The sequence below is a fragment of the Panthera uncia genome, chromosome B1, assembly GCF_023721935.1.
Source record: "Panthera uncia isolate 11264 chromosome B1, Puncia_PCG_1.0, whole genome shotgun sequence".
NCBI classification, from domain to species: domain Eukaryota; kingdom Metazoa; phylum Chordata; class Mammalia; order Carnivora; family Felidae; genus Panthera; species Panthera uncia.
The window spans coordinates 65,277,729-65,291,709 of NC_064811.1; the positions used below are offsets into that span (position 1 = coordinate 65,277,729).

The 13,981-nt window shown below is 40.0% G+C and overlaps 1 protein-coding gene and 1 pseudogene across 7 annotated transcripts in view; both read right to left on the bottom strand.

The window, feature by feature from the left end:
- RASGEF1B (RasGEF domain family member 1B) overlaps positions 1-13,981 on the bottom strand; it is a 642,507-nt gene that overhangs the window by 90,533 nt on the left and 537,993 nt on the right. The gene's annotated exons all lie outside the window — the stretch shown is intronic.
- LOC125923524 (28S ribosomal protein S16, mitochondrial-like) lies at positions 2,883-3,286 on the bottom strand (annotated as a pseudogene).

Sequence of the window (13,981 nt, forward strand, 5' to 3'; positions counted from 1 at the left end):
ACAGGGGAAATGCCCAAGCAGAAGGCTTAGCTTTTTGGCCCCTCATCTGGAAAGCCACCTATTATCTCCTAAGCAAAAGAAAGGAAAAAACATTTTGCTTTGTCTCATGACAATATTAAATTTCCTAAAGTGATATGAAAAATTATCTTATTAAAAACTCTGGTACATATTGTGCTGGGCTTTTTCAAAATTTAGTTTAGATTTAAAAAAAAGACTTCTAGAAGTGTTTAAGTTTGTGGAACCATTTTTTTTTATCTCATTAAGGGAGCTTTATTGATGTGAGAGACAAGATCTTAATAATCATAGTGATGGACATAAAGAACACCGTGCATGGGGGCACCTGGGTGGCTCAGTTGGTTAAGTGACTGACTTTGGTTCAGGTCATGATCTCGAGGTTTGTGGGTTTGAGCCCTGCATGGGGCTCTGTTCTGTGCATGCAGAGCCCTCTTTGGATCCTCTGTCCCCTCTCTCTGCTCCTCCCCTGCTCATGCTGGCTATCTCTCGCTATCTCTCTCTCTCTCTCTCTCTCTCTCTCTCTCTCTCTCTTTCTCTCTCAAAAATAAATAAATACAAATTTATACAAAAATAATATAGTTTTGGGGCGCCTGGGTGGCTCAGTGGGTTAAGCGGCCAACTTCGGCTCAGGTCATGATCTCGCGGTCCGTGAGTTTAAGCCCCGCGTCGGGCTCTGTGCTGACAGCTCAGAGCCTGGAGCCTGTTTCAGATTCTGTGTTTCCCTTCTCTGACCCTCCCCAGTTCATGCTCTGTCTCTCCCTGTCTCAAAAATAAATAAAACGTTAAAAAAAATGATATAGTTTTATAAGGAAATAAACCTATTTTTTAAATTTTGTACTTGATATAAGTCTGACTTATATATCAGATATAAGGTCTGACCAACCTTATTCCTGAAATACACCACATATCCCAGCGATGGAGTGGCCAATAATAACCCAGACAACTAAGCTTATCTAAAAATAAGATTAGCTTTCAACCAGCTACGTGGAAATGACAGGGTAAATGAAGATCATTTTCTCAAAATTGCAGGCTCCCCTCTGGGCCCCTGCATAATGTCCTTCTTTTCATTGCCTCAGTTTCTCCAGCTGCAAAGAAAAAATTATGTGCAACTTTGGGTTCCCGTTCCCTCCCCACTCTAATCTTCAAAGAATAAGACCAAGCATCTCTGAGCAGTACTTCCCAGACCTGCTATTTGATGGACACACCATCAGAAGAGACTTTTGAATGACTGACAAAATACCTAGCCCCAGTCCGGACAGCACAGTTCATTGCTCTCTTGCTGTAAGAGAATTCAGCTCTCTTGCTGTAAAGGAGCACAGTGCTTCTTGAATGGGTGCAAGACCAGCTGCCTGCTGTTTCCTGTCTTCAGAGAATTCAGTTATGTATCAAAAAATGTTAAGTGCTCACTAAGCAGCAGACAGTATTTTGTATATGCAACCTCACTTCCTCAACGTAAACACACAGTGTCCCCAAATCAAACCGTCTGTGTTCCCAATTGCCTGCAAAGTGGATTGTTTGCAATTTAAACTATCTTTTCTGAAGGAGACCATGCTAGAAATGATGAAATGAGTCTGTCTACAGGTTTCTAGAGGAGAAAGTACTGATAGTTCCCCTGGTCCCTCTTGCCTCCAAGGCCTCATAGGGTAAAGGGTTTGGTGGGGAAGACTGAGGGGCTGGGCTATAGACTTGGCAGATACGTGCGAAAAAGGAGAGCTGGTACATGCCAGGTTGGGGAGTGTCCCTCGGGGACCACTTCTCAGAGGTGCTCTATCCTGGGCCGCTGACAGGGAGGTGGGATAGTAGGAGAGGGACTTTCAATGGAGGATGCCAATGTCAAGAGAGGCTTCCAAAGGCAGGCAGGCCAGATGGGACTTCCAGTAAGTGCCAGAGGACCCATTTGTAAGTACTGAAGAAAAAGTGCCCTTCACGCTGTTGGAAATTAAAAAGTATGTCCCAACATTTGTCTGCTAAACTATTCAAGGCACAGAGAGAAGGAAAACCACTAGGCTGACGTACTGTTCTCGTCCTTCCTTCTTTTGTTCCTCTTTAATGAAAGGGCAATACTTCCAGGTGCCTAAACCACAATAACTCCATTTTTTTTTAAGTTGATGTATTTATTTTGAGAGGAAGAGAGAGAGAGAGAGAGAGCCCAAGAGGGACAGAAAGAGAGGGAGAAAGAGGGAATCTCAAACAGGCTCAGCCCTGTCAGTGCAGAGCCCAATGCAGGACTCAAACTCACAAACACTGAGATCATGACCTAAGCCGAGATCAAGAGTCCGACTCTTAACTGACGGAGCCACCCAGGCACCCCCACAATCACTCCATTCTTGGTGGTCAGAGAGCCCAAGGCCATAGTCCTAAGCCAAAGGCAAACGGGAGCATGGTAGTTACAGAGGGTCACCTGGCAGGGAGACGTGATGGAGAACTCTGGTCATGACAACATTTTATACATGTGTTAAATTTGTTCATGGTCACTGGAATCAAGTGATGTCTCTCAAACTAAGGAGTCCATTCGGTTGACAGGGCTGACAAAGTCTGGCCACTGAGGAATGATAACAGGAGCTCCTGGGCAATTGTGGGAGCAGCTCCATCCTACAGCACTTGCCAGTTGACTTATGGTCTGAAAAGGTCCCGGTAAATTTACATCAACAACGGAATCAATGCCGATGAAACCCTTTTCATGCTTTCCTGTCATGATCCAAAGTAAAAATAGGTATGGTAGCTAATTTTCAAAATTGTCATTTTATTTATTTATTTTTGACTTAGAAAACTCCACTTTATTGACTCCCAAATCTAATAAAACTCGGAACTCTGCACAAGTGTTGTAAGAGGACTTTGACCTTTTTCCTAATGCCCTGTCTTCAAAGTCAGCTCATTTTTGTTTCTCTAGACTCTGTATCAGTTTTCTGAGATGTTAAGAGGACTTCATGTGTCCTTTGCCTTCATGGCCTCTCAGCATTTGTGATCATCATGGGATACAGAGGGGAAAAGCCAGAAAGACCCAGAGACTTCTCCACAGGCTTAGAGAGGTGGGCCCCATGGCCCATCTAATGCTAAATCTGGTCCAGGTTGAGAGCGACCATTTTCTCTCCATGACTATTGGGCAGTGGATCATAGGAGCCCAGTTGCTCCACCAACGGCCATCCCTGGGATACTTGCAACTGGCCACAATGTGGTAGAAATGCTGGTTAGTACAGCCACTCAGGTCAAGGCGGATGGTTATGTGACCTCCATGGTAGCCCTTGCAGAGGACAACAGTGAGCTAAGCCATGGTGCAGCTGTGTGCACTGGGCCTGTGTGCCTGTTGCAGCACCTCAAAGCTTCCCACCACTGACCCAGATTGGCTCTGAGGCCTCTGGTGGGGTGGAGGATGGACCTCACCTCTCTGCTACCCAAGCTGTAGCAAACATTGTCATTTTAAAGTTCAAAGATTTGGGGGCGCCTGGGTGACTCAGTTGGTTAAGTGTCTGACTTCAGCTCAGGTCATGATCTCATGGTTTGTAGGTTTGAACCCCACATTGGGATCTGTGCTCACAGCTCACAGCTCAGAGCCTGGAGCCTGCTTCAGATTCTATGTGTCTCCCTCTCTGTCCCTCCCCCACTCATGCTCTGCGTCTTTCTCTCCCTCAAAAATGAATAAATATTTTTAAAAAAAAGTTTAAAGATTTTGATGATAAAGAAACACCAAAGGTACAGTGTAGGTCTACCTCAATACAATCATACAATCAGCAAAGATACTAAAACTAATGCCTAAAGATGTTGGACTTGAAGAAACATGTTTTTCAGAAAATAAAGATTTTAACATAAATGCAGTCATATCTCCAGCCTTGGGACAAATCTGTAGGATACTATTTTGAGCTACCAGCTGAGTCATTTTCTTTTCTTCTTTATCTCTCTCTTTCATATTATAATTATTAAGAATTCATATAATTTTTGAGACAACGTAAAGGAATGAATAGCAATAACAAAAACTATAATCATTTTCCTAAATGGAAAAAGGATGGGTAAGAATTTTGCCGATGGTAAAAAGACTTTGCATCCCCAACGTGATCTGAAAGCCAGAGGTTATAGTAGAAATTGTCACTGGACATTAAGTCCCAGACTAAAACTCTTATGTGATTCTTTACAAGTTTGACATTGAATCGACTATTAATAGAAGGAACATTTTAGAGAGAAAAATAATGTAAGAATTAATATATCTAAAAGTAAGAATATATTATTTTATTCTTTATTATTTTAACAGCTTATGCTCCAGAAGGTCAATATGTTATTTTTGTTTAAGTGTATTAATTTACTTTTGAGAGAGAGAGAGAAAGAGAGGGAGTGCACATGCAAGTGGGGTAGAGGTAGCGGGTGGGGAGAGAGAGACTCTGAAACAGGCTCTGCAGGTCAGCATAGAGCCCGATGCGGGGCTCGAACCCATGAACTGCAAGATCATGACCTGACCCGAAGTTGGACGATTAACCGACTGAGCCACCCAGGTGGCTACTGGTCAACACTTTAATTAAATCAAGATTCTAACATCACTTTGAAACACATTAGCATCCTCAGGCAAGGACTTGGCAAAATACTTTACAAAAGATTCAGAATAATAACGAACCAATATAGTTAACTAAAATTTTATAGGCACTGGGATATTTCTTGGCTTCAAACTCTTTAGTTAATCATGAAATCAGCACACTCAGTCTTCATTTAATCAGAAGTTTATGTGGATTTCACTCATTCCAGAAAGAAATGAATTTACTGAGTGGCTCTGTTTGAGAGTCTATGAAGAATGCAAAGAAAATCAGGCACAGACCTCATTTTTTTTCCTAGGGAGCTTTGTGCCTAATAGGTGAGATCAACATACCCATAAATAACTAGAATACAAGGTCAAAGTAGTGATTACCACAGGAGAAGTGTGGATGACAAATCAGGGAAAGCAGATTTGGGGAAACTTTTGGGAGAAAAGAGACATACTAAGCTGTGAACTAGACATACAGGATGGACAGGAAGTGCAGTCCAGCTGGAGAGAAAAGTTACGGGCATGGTTTGGGCAATTCCAAGTAACTTAGTTTAGCTGGCTGGAGACTAGCATGAAGGAGAATGCTAGGAAATGTGGAAGAAAAGGACTGAATGAACACTTCATGGAGTGAAGAATGAGGAAGGTCAGGTTAAGGAGGTATGTTAGACAACTCAGATCTCCTCTCACAGACAGCTTGTTTGTCTCCCTACATGAGCACCATCCCAGCCACTGTTTAAAATCACCACTGAAAAACTCTTATTTACGGATTGGGAGTTTAGTGCATAAGGAAGTACTGTATATTAGGAGATTTTAAAATAATATGCCATTTACTCTTTTTTTTTTTTTTTTTTTTTTTTTTGTCATTTGCTCTTTTACCTACCCTAAACTCACAGAGCAATTTTGCCTTTACTCTGTTTGCAAAGAAACCATGTCACGTGAATATTGTTCAACAACTTAACGTAAAGGGATGGGTGTGGAGATGGATGGGTGGGTGGTTGTGTAGGTAGGTGGACATGTGGTGGTCGCATGACTGAACGGATGGGTGGAGACTGGATTTGTGAGTGGATGAGTGAATGGTTCGACAAGTGGATAGAGAGGTGAATGGTGGTGAGTGGATTAGGAGGTGGAAGAGGGTTGGGTTGCTGGTCTGCTGGCTACCTAAAGCACTCGGGTACTTTGCTGTATGATCCCATGATTAAGCGTTCAACAGCCAACCAAAAAACATGTCTAATATAAATCCAAACAATTGTTTGCTAGTAAAATTTCGTCTGGCTATAGGAGTCAAGTACATTTTTTATTGTGCTTGTAAAGTGCACGTCCTTCACTGTGCATTGAAGGAGAACTCAAAAAACATATGTCTTTTTATGTCCTTCACCCCTTCTCACAATGGTACAGGACTTGAAGTTTTCCCAAATTACAACTTGTGTGAAACAAAGCAAAGCCACTGAAAAGGTAATAGTCAACTGGGTAAACTCAGAGTGATTTTTTAAAATGATATTCACCGTCCTTATAAAATGAGGGGATTCAGCTATATTAATAGTCTCAAAAATTATAAAACACTGATGTCTACTTTCAAAACCGACACACAACAATCAACAAGGCAGCCAACCAACCAACCATCTCAAAAAAACAATTACGTATAAGGAGGGCATGCGTATTTACTAGTTTCACAAGTAAAAGAAGTTTTAGGAAACCTATACCCTTGCTATTCAAAGTTTGGTTCTTGGACCAGGAGCATCAGCATCACCGGGGAGCTTCCTAGAAAAGCAGAATGCCAGATCCCATCCCAGAACTACTCAATATGCAATTTTAGATGCATTAAAGTTTAAGAAGCACTGCTATATGCCCTTCTTGAAAATTCAATATATACATAGTGTTCTAAGTTGTTAAGTTTGTTTTGTTTTGTTCGTTTTAAATCCTTATTTATTAATTTTGAGAGAGAGAGAGAGAGCGCAAGCGAGGGAGGGGCAGAGAGAGAGCCCAAGCAGGCTCCACAAACAATGAAATCATGACCTGAGCTGAAATAAAAAGTCAGATGCTTAACCGGATGAGCCACTCCAGGTGCCCCTATAAGTTTGTTGAGTCCAATGTTTACCAAAGTTATTTCATCATGGATTCCTTTTTTTTAATGTTTTATTTATTTTTGACACACAGAGCATGAACAGGGGACGGGCAAAGAGATAGGGAGACACAGAATCTGAAGCAGGCTCCAGGCTATGAGCTGTCAGCACAGAGCCCAACGCGGGGCTCAAACCAGTGAAGCATGAGATCATGACCTGAGCAGAAGTCAGACGCCTAACCTAACCCAACCGACTGAGCCACTCAGGCACCCCATGGCTTCCTTTTTGTAAAGGAAACTCCTTAACATTGCATGCAAATTGTATAACACAGTTTGGGCGGTGCTAGGCTCAATGAACCTTAAAGTCCCTCCAAGTAAAGCATTCTGTGTATGTGTTGATTACACAGATATCTGTATACATACATCTGAATACGTGGGTGTATATGTTTATCTACATACATCCATGCCATCTATGCATCACCTACCTATCTAATAGAAAATAGCCATGATTCTACTTATGCATTTAGTGAAAACTAAAAGAAAATAGACTTGTTAAATTTGAGAGAAATGGTGAAATGCAGTTTTAAGTTCTTGGTGAAGAGAAAGAATTTTGTGAAAATGAACCAGTTCAATCAAGAGGTTTACTAGGGAACGTTTATGTGGGGCTAGGATTTCCTTTTACTCTCCAAGAGCTTTTCCAAAATATACATTCTTCACTAATGAGAGCTAATTTTTTATGTGCTTTCTCCCACTTGTTCCTATTCAAATATTTTATTTTTGCAGGAATGCTGTTTTGGGGCTTGTTAAAATTTCCATAGTCTTTTAGGAATGTTATTAAAGAATGTTAGTTTTTAGATCAAGTGTCCTTGGGTAAGTACAAATTGCTATGAAAGATTTGGACTTAATTCGATGCCATTGGAAGTAATCTGAAAATATACTTTCTCATGGTGGTGATTAGATTCTTTAAACAATATTTTAAACAGGAAATTTTACTGGATTTGCCTTCGTGTTCTCTTAGTGCTTACTCAAAAGCACATGGATCCTACCACAACTCCCTTCCCCCCAAAAAGCACATGGATCCAAGGTGGTGGCTTTTTTATCCCACAGACTAAACACTTGAGAATAGAAAGGGTTTCGTCGTCGCAAATCTTAACTTTATTCCAACTAGACTCGGGGATGAGCAGGAATAAGACTGAGATTCTGCCGGGCCATAAGGAAGCCAGAGTGGTACATGAGGTGATTTTAGGTGGTATTTAGACAGGTATTTATTTTAATAGTCATGAAATTATCTTTATATTAGAAAAAATGAAATCGGGGCGCCTGGGTGGCTCAGTTGGTTGAGCATCCGACTCTGGCTCAGGTCATGATCTTGCATTTGCAGTTCGTGAGTTCAAGCCCCGTGTCGGGCTCTGTGCTGATCGCACAGAGCCTGGAGCCTGCTTTGGATTCTGTGTCTCCCTCTCTCTCTGCCTCTCTCTCTCACTCATGCTCTCTCTCTCAAAAATAAATATTAAAAACAATTAAAAAAATCAGTATAGCAAATGTGCTAGGCGTTATGGTTTAGGATGAGGTTAAGTTTAAAAAGGGAAGCCATTTGAAAAAGTAAATAACATTACAGATATGTATGCAATAAAAATTGTGAAGTGGTGATGTAAAGGATTGCAATATGGGAAATACGGCTTTAATCCAACCCTTTTGTTCTGCTGAGGAATATGAAACCCTCTTTACGTAGTAAATTCATGGGAATTAGGGCCTCGAGTTTCTTACTTCTCAAGGCCCAGTTGATAACGATAGTAATAGTCTCAAATGAAAGTGCATCTGAAATATCTTTGGGATGTAGAATTATCAATCATAGTCAATGTCTACTTCTTTCGATATTAGACAACTGATTATGTTCATTCAGTTCATAATTTTCAGGATTCTACAAAGCATTCAGATGCATCATAATAGTAAAGTGAAGAAATCCCTCTCTCAGAATAGGTTGGGTTTATCTTACTTGAGGTATGAACCATGAACTGTCATGAAGTTTGCCTCACACCTATTGCCACTTTTGTGAGCGTTGGTTGTTCCTACCATTTTCAGATGGAAACGTGAGCAAGTGATGATTCTGGCTCCAATTTCCTTATTTTACAAAACATATAGAAAAGGACTCTCTACACCATTCAACTTTCCAGTGCCTTGGTTTCCCTATCTGTGAAATTCCATTAAATAACTGATTTCTAAGGTAACCTATAGTCCCAAAGTCCCATGACTTTATAACTATTAAAAAGATGAATGGTATATTAAATCCATAGAAATGGCCTGGCTTCCAGGAAGAAGTATGTTATGAGATAATAAAACTGGCATTTTTCAGCGCCTACCATGTTACAAGTACTCACAAAAAGTGTCTTGCTTAATCTGCCCGGCACACATGCCTGATTCCTATTGCACACATGCAGAAACTGAGGTCCAGAGGGGTGCAATAACTTATTCAAGATCACACAACTAGTAAGTAGTTTGAGCCCTGGTCTCCTTTTCTCCAAAGTCCTACTCCTTTCCTCCACCACATCAAACTACCTTTCTGTGATCAGAACACTCTTATTATTAACTTTGAGATAAAGCTACTGAGGCAGGATGGCAGAAAAAATTTCTATTTGTCCGTTTGTCAACACAGTTGGAAAAACATCCCAAACACGGCCTTGTTTAGAATCGTTTAGAATATCGAGAACACGTGTCATTTTGTAACTAATCCCTTAAATACATGGAATAGTTGGGTGACATGAAAGTTTATCAAACTCAATTTAGATGCAAATTTGATGTTTAAAAAATCTCTGATACTGATTCAGAAGATAGGGGAAAACTAATATAAACATTACTCTTGAGAGGAAAAAGAATAGAAACCATATGAATATTATAAATAAATAAAAAATATTTATTACAAATAAATAAAATTTTGTACAAGTGAAAATTTTTCTGTGATTTCAGAATTCTATTAGCCTTCATTTCAGTGAAATTCGGAAACAAATATTGTCACTATCTGGAAGAGAATAAGTAATTGTTTAGAGAAAAAAGGAAATGTCTAAAATTATAACCATAATATTTATAGATGAAAAGATGCATTTTTTTTTAATTTTTTTTTCAACGTTTTTAATTTATTTTTTGGGACAGAGAGAGACAGAGCATGAACGGGGGAGGGTCAGAGAGAGAGGGAGACACAGAATCAGAAGCAGGCTCCAGGCTCTGAGCCATCAGCCCAGAGCCCGACGCAGGGCTCGAACTCACGGACCGCGAGATCGCGACCTGGCTGAAGTCGGACGCCTAACCGACTGCGCCACCCAGGCGCCCCGAAAAGATGCATTTTATAGCAAAATAAAATTTTGTGTATGCATGTGTATATTTGTGTATATTTAGGAGATGAGTCAAAAATCAAATTTAAAAAAGTAAGTAGCATCTATTTGTTGGAACAGTTTTCAAATGTAAACTGTATGTAGATTTGGCATTATCTTCTGAAATAATAACTTAGCTGAAAAAAAACTCACTTTGAGAACAAACAGTTTTGATCCGCAATGTGGTTTTGAGGCGGCAAGAAAGAGAATTTCTTTAGGACATAGAGAATCAGTTTTGGATAATGACATCGGCTTTAAAACATTATTTAAGGAATAAGCCTTCATAGTTCTAGTTTGCAGACTTACTTTTTACTCATACTCCAAACTCACTCAGAAATGAACAAAACATAATTTAAAATTCTTGAGCTAGCACATTAACACCTCCTAACAATAGTGGCTTTCTTATTTCAACTGGCAATCCTTTAAACAGCAATATGTGAATGATCAGCATTTCAAATGAATTAATCAGTTCATATCCCTACTATAATCGCCTGCTTCAGACAAGGTGCTCTGATGAACAAGTGCTCAGTTAGAGAGTAGAATAAGGGTAGCCATGATTTCCTGGCAGCCATCAGTTTGTGAGTGAATGAGATCACTTAAAAGAATAATTTAATTATCACTGGCTTCACCAACATGATGCAGGTCCTCACTAGCCATGTAAAGCTTCTCTAGCCTCAAACATTTCTGGAAGCCACCAGGTAGTATCTTGTATTCTCACGTGCAATCATGAACAGACTCCTGCTAGGCAATGCAGCCCCCCACCAACGCCCAGCTACTCCAAGCATAGTTCACCACTGCTCCATCAGGCCTGCCATGTTGGCTTTTCTAGGGCGCATGTCACTCCTTTGCCACTACCCTGTTGGGCAAAGCCCACTGATTCCTTGGGCCTTGACTGGCAGAGCAGTATCTCGGGTGTATGGGAGAGGAGGTTATGATCCACCCTGACTCCCTATCTAATCCCAATGGATAAAGTACAGACTCTAGGAACTGATAGTTAATTGATGATCACTTACGAGTTTCTTAATGAACCAGATTGTTAATGAAGTGGGAAAGTGCCCAATGCGTCTTGCAAACTTGGGTACACTTTGGATTGGAGAATGCAATTTGGATCTAAAATCAAAGTGTTTTATCCCATCCCCATCCAAATGCAGACCTTGGGGCCAACTGGAGCCTGGGGTGGGTTGGGAAGATGGATGTTTGGAGCAAACTCAGCACCCAGGCAGATGCTTAGAAGATCACAGACTTGCCTCATCAACCCAGTTATTGGCTGACCAGAGAGTAGAGAGGGAAGGGTACGAGGTTGATTCTCTCCCTTTGTGCTTTCTCGTACAGAAACAAAGCGAGCCAGAGACTCTGAGTGTCCACTGCTCTCCTGAGGGGTCCTACAGAGCAAGAGATCTCTGTGCAGGAGAGTCACTTTCAACATGTGGGCATTCTCCCTGAAACGAGCTCCTGTTCCTCCTTTGTGGGAAGCAGGTGTGGGGTTGGGAGAGAAGCTAGAAGCTTAGTTTCAAAGACCACAGTCCCAACAGGAGGAGAATAACGTTCCTTCTCTGCAAACATGAAGATAGGAGATTAAACTTCTTCCCTTAAGACTATGTAGTAGAATATGATAAAATGCTGCTGGGGAAGGGGCAGAAGCAGAATGGCTGACCCTACTTTGTGTTACACTCTATTTGAGGGATCCCAGAGTACTTTAAACCAGAACCCCAAATGTTGGAGAGTTTATTAAGAGAGTTATTCCAACTTTGACTTATCATCCTTCTGCCTTCCTTGCGTCTAATGGTGGGCAGAGGAGACAAATCCAAGTGACAGACCTGGCTGAGCACAGAATTCTCTTTCCTTCCAAAATAAGGAAAAATGTGCCATCGGCTTGGTCTGTCATGCTTGGTTATTTTCTTTTAAAATTAATTCTCTTCCAGAAGATATCACAGTCCCCTAACCTGCTTTGGAGCAGACTCCAGAATTTGCCAAACATACCCACATGTGTCTAATCCCAGCAGTTTTGTCACCAGGACTCTCTTCTTCACTCAACACCAAAAGGCAAATGGGGGTCTCTCTTGTGAATTAACCAGACACTGCCAAGCACTCCAGCAGGGAACCGGACCCACGACTAAGCTGTCATTCTACACTCTTGGCATAAGTCATCATCTAATTTTACAAGCAGGTATATACTTGGAAGCTGGTTAGCTTACATAGAATTGAACGTTGAAGCACTTAAACCAGGAAACTAATCAAGGGTTCAGTAATTCAGTTAAATGGAAGGGTCCGTGAAACATTTATTCATTCTTTATTTTACTCAACATTTATAAAGTATAATTGTAGGCACCAAACACAGTTCATGGGGATAAAAAGATAAAGATTTACTCTCTGTCTTAAGGAGCTCACAGTCCAGGTACAAAGGCAGACATGTAAGTGACATGTGTCATAAATCCTTTTCCACAAAAAAGTACATATAACATTTTATAAAAATGCAACATGATACATGCTATAATAACAGATACAAACTGCTGTGAGGTATAGAGGGGGTAACAAGTAATTGTAATATAACATTAGGCAGTCTCTAAATTGGAAAGATTTGGGAACATATTAAAGATGATAAGTACCTTGGCTTAATTTTTTAGTAAATGACTATCTCTAAGCCTGGATTTCTACTGTGGTATTTGTTCAATGTGCCTATTTTTTGGTTTACTTATGGCATTTTCATGGCAGCCATGATTAGTAATGACCTCTAGCTTATGAAAATAGATCTTTAATAAAGTAAACACACTTACTGGGAAATCACTGGGACAGCTTGGTCTTGTGGAAAAACACAGTTATGTGTTTACTGATAAATTACTGATAAATTTCCTGTTTACGTAGCTGACCTGCCATGTTAAAGCCTCATTCAAGCAATATTTTGGAAAATCAAACAAATATGCTTCTCTGAAAAGAAAGGATTGAATTTAAGTTTTTAAACTTTTTTGTTTGTTTGTTTCTTGCTTTTGCTCAGTTTATCTGAGATAAAAAATTAAAGCGTTTAAAAACATTTCTTTTAGGGGCACCTGGGTGGTTCAGTCTGACTTCAGCTCAGGTCATGATCTTGTGGGTCATGGGTTCAAGCCCCGTGACGGGCTCTGTGCTGACAACTCAGAGCCTAGAGCCTGCTTCGGATTCTGTGTCTCCCTCTCTCTGTGTCCCCCACACCCCCAACTCACGCTCTGTCTCTCTGTCTCACTCAAAAATAAATAAAACATTAAAAAAAAGAATTAAAAAAAACATTTCTTTTAGTGTGTAATTTTAAAATCAGAGGTACTTGTTAGCTCAGTTGGTCAAGCATATGACTCTTGGTTTCGGCTCAGGTCATGATCTCAGCGTTCATAGGTTCGGGCCCCATTTCCTGCTGTGCACTGATAGCACTGAGCCTGCTTGGGATTCTCTCTCCTTCTCTCTCTGCTCCTGCCTCACTTGCTCTGTCTCTCTCTTTGTGTGTGTCTCTCTCTCTTTCTCTCAAAATAAATAAACATAAAAAATTACTTGAAAGTCAACATAGATCATTTTTTTCTTTGTTCAATAAATATTTATTAAATAAATGAGTAAATCAAGTGCTCAGTCTTTATTTTCATAATCTTCAGTATCATCTAGCACAATGCTAGTATTATCTATCATAGCAAAGGTTTAATAAGTTCTTTGGGGCCCATGGCTTGATATTTTACCTTAGATTGAACAACAACAAAATGGTGAGAATTTCCACATTTACTTCATAATCAGGAACCTAAATTTGGAATTTTAAATTTAAAAAAAACCCAGGAAATTCAAGAGAATATAGTGTTTGGTTTCTTAAAAACGTGTAAGTGATGAAAATGCAGATAAATAAAAACATCAAATCAAATGCAGTAGGTGTCCTTTCACTCACATAAATTGAAAAGTGAAACACTCTGATTTAATATATTCTTGGTTAATAGTCAGTTTATGCATTTTATTTTTATTTATTTAATATAATTTATTGTCAAATTGGTTTTTTTTTTTAATATATGAAGTTTATTGTCAAATTGGTTT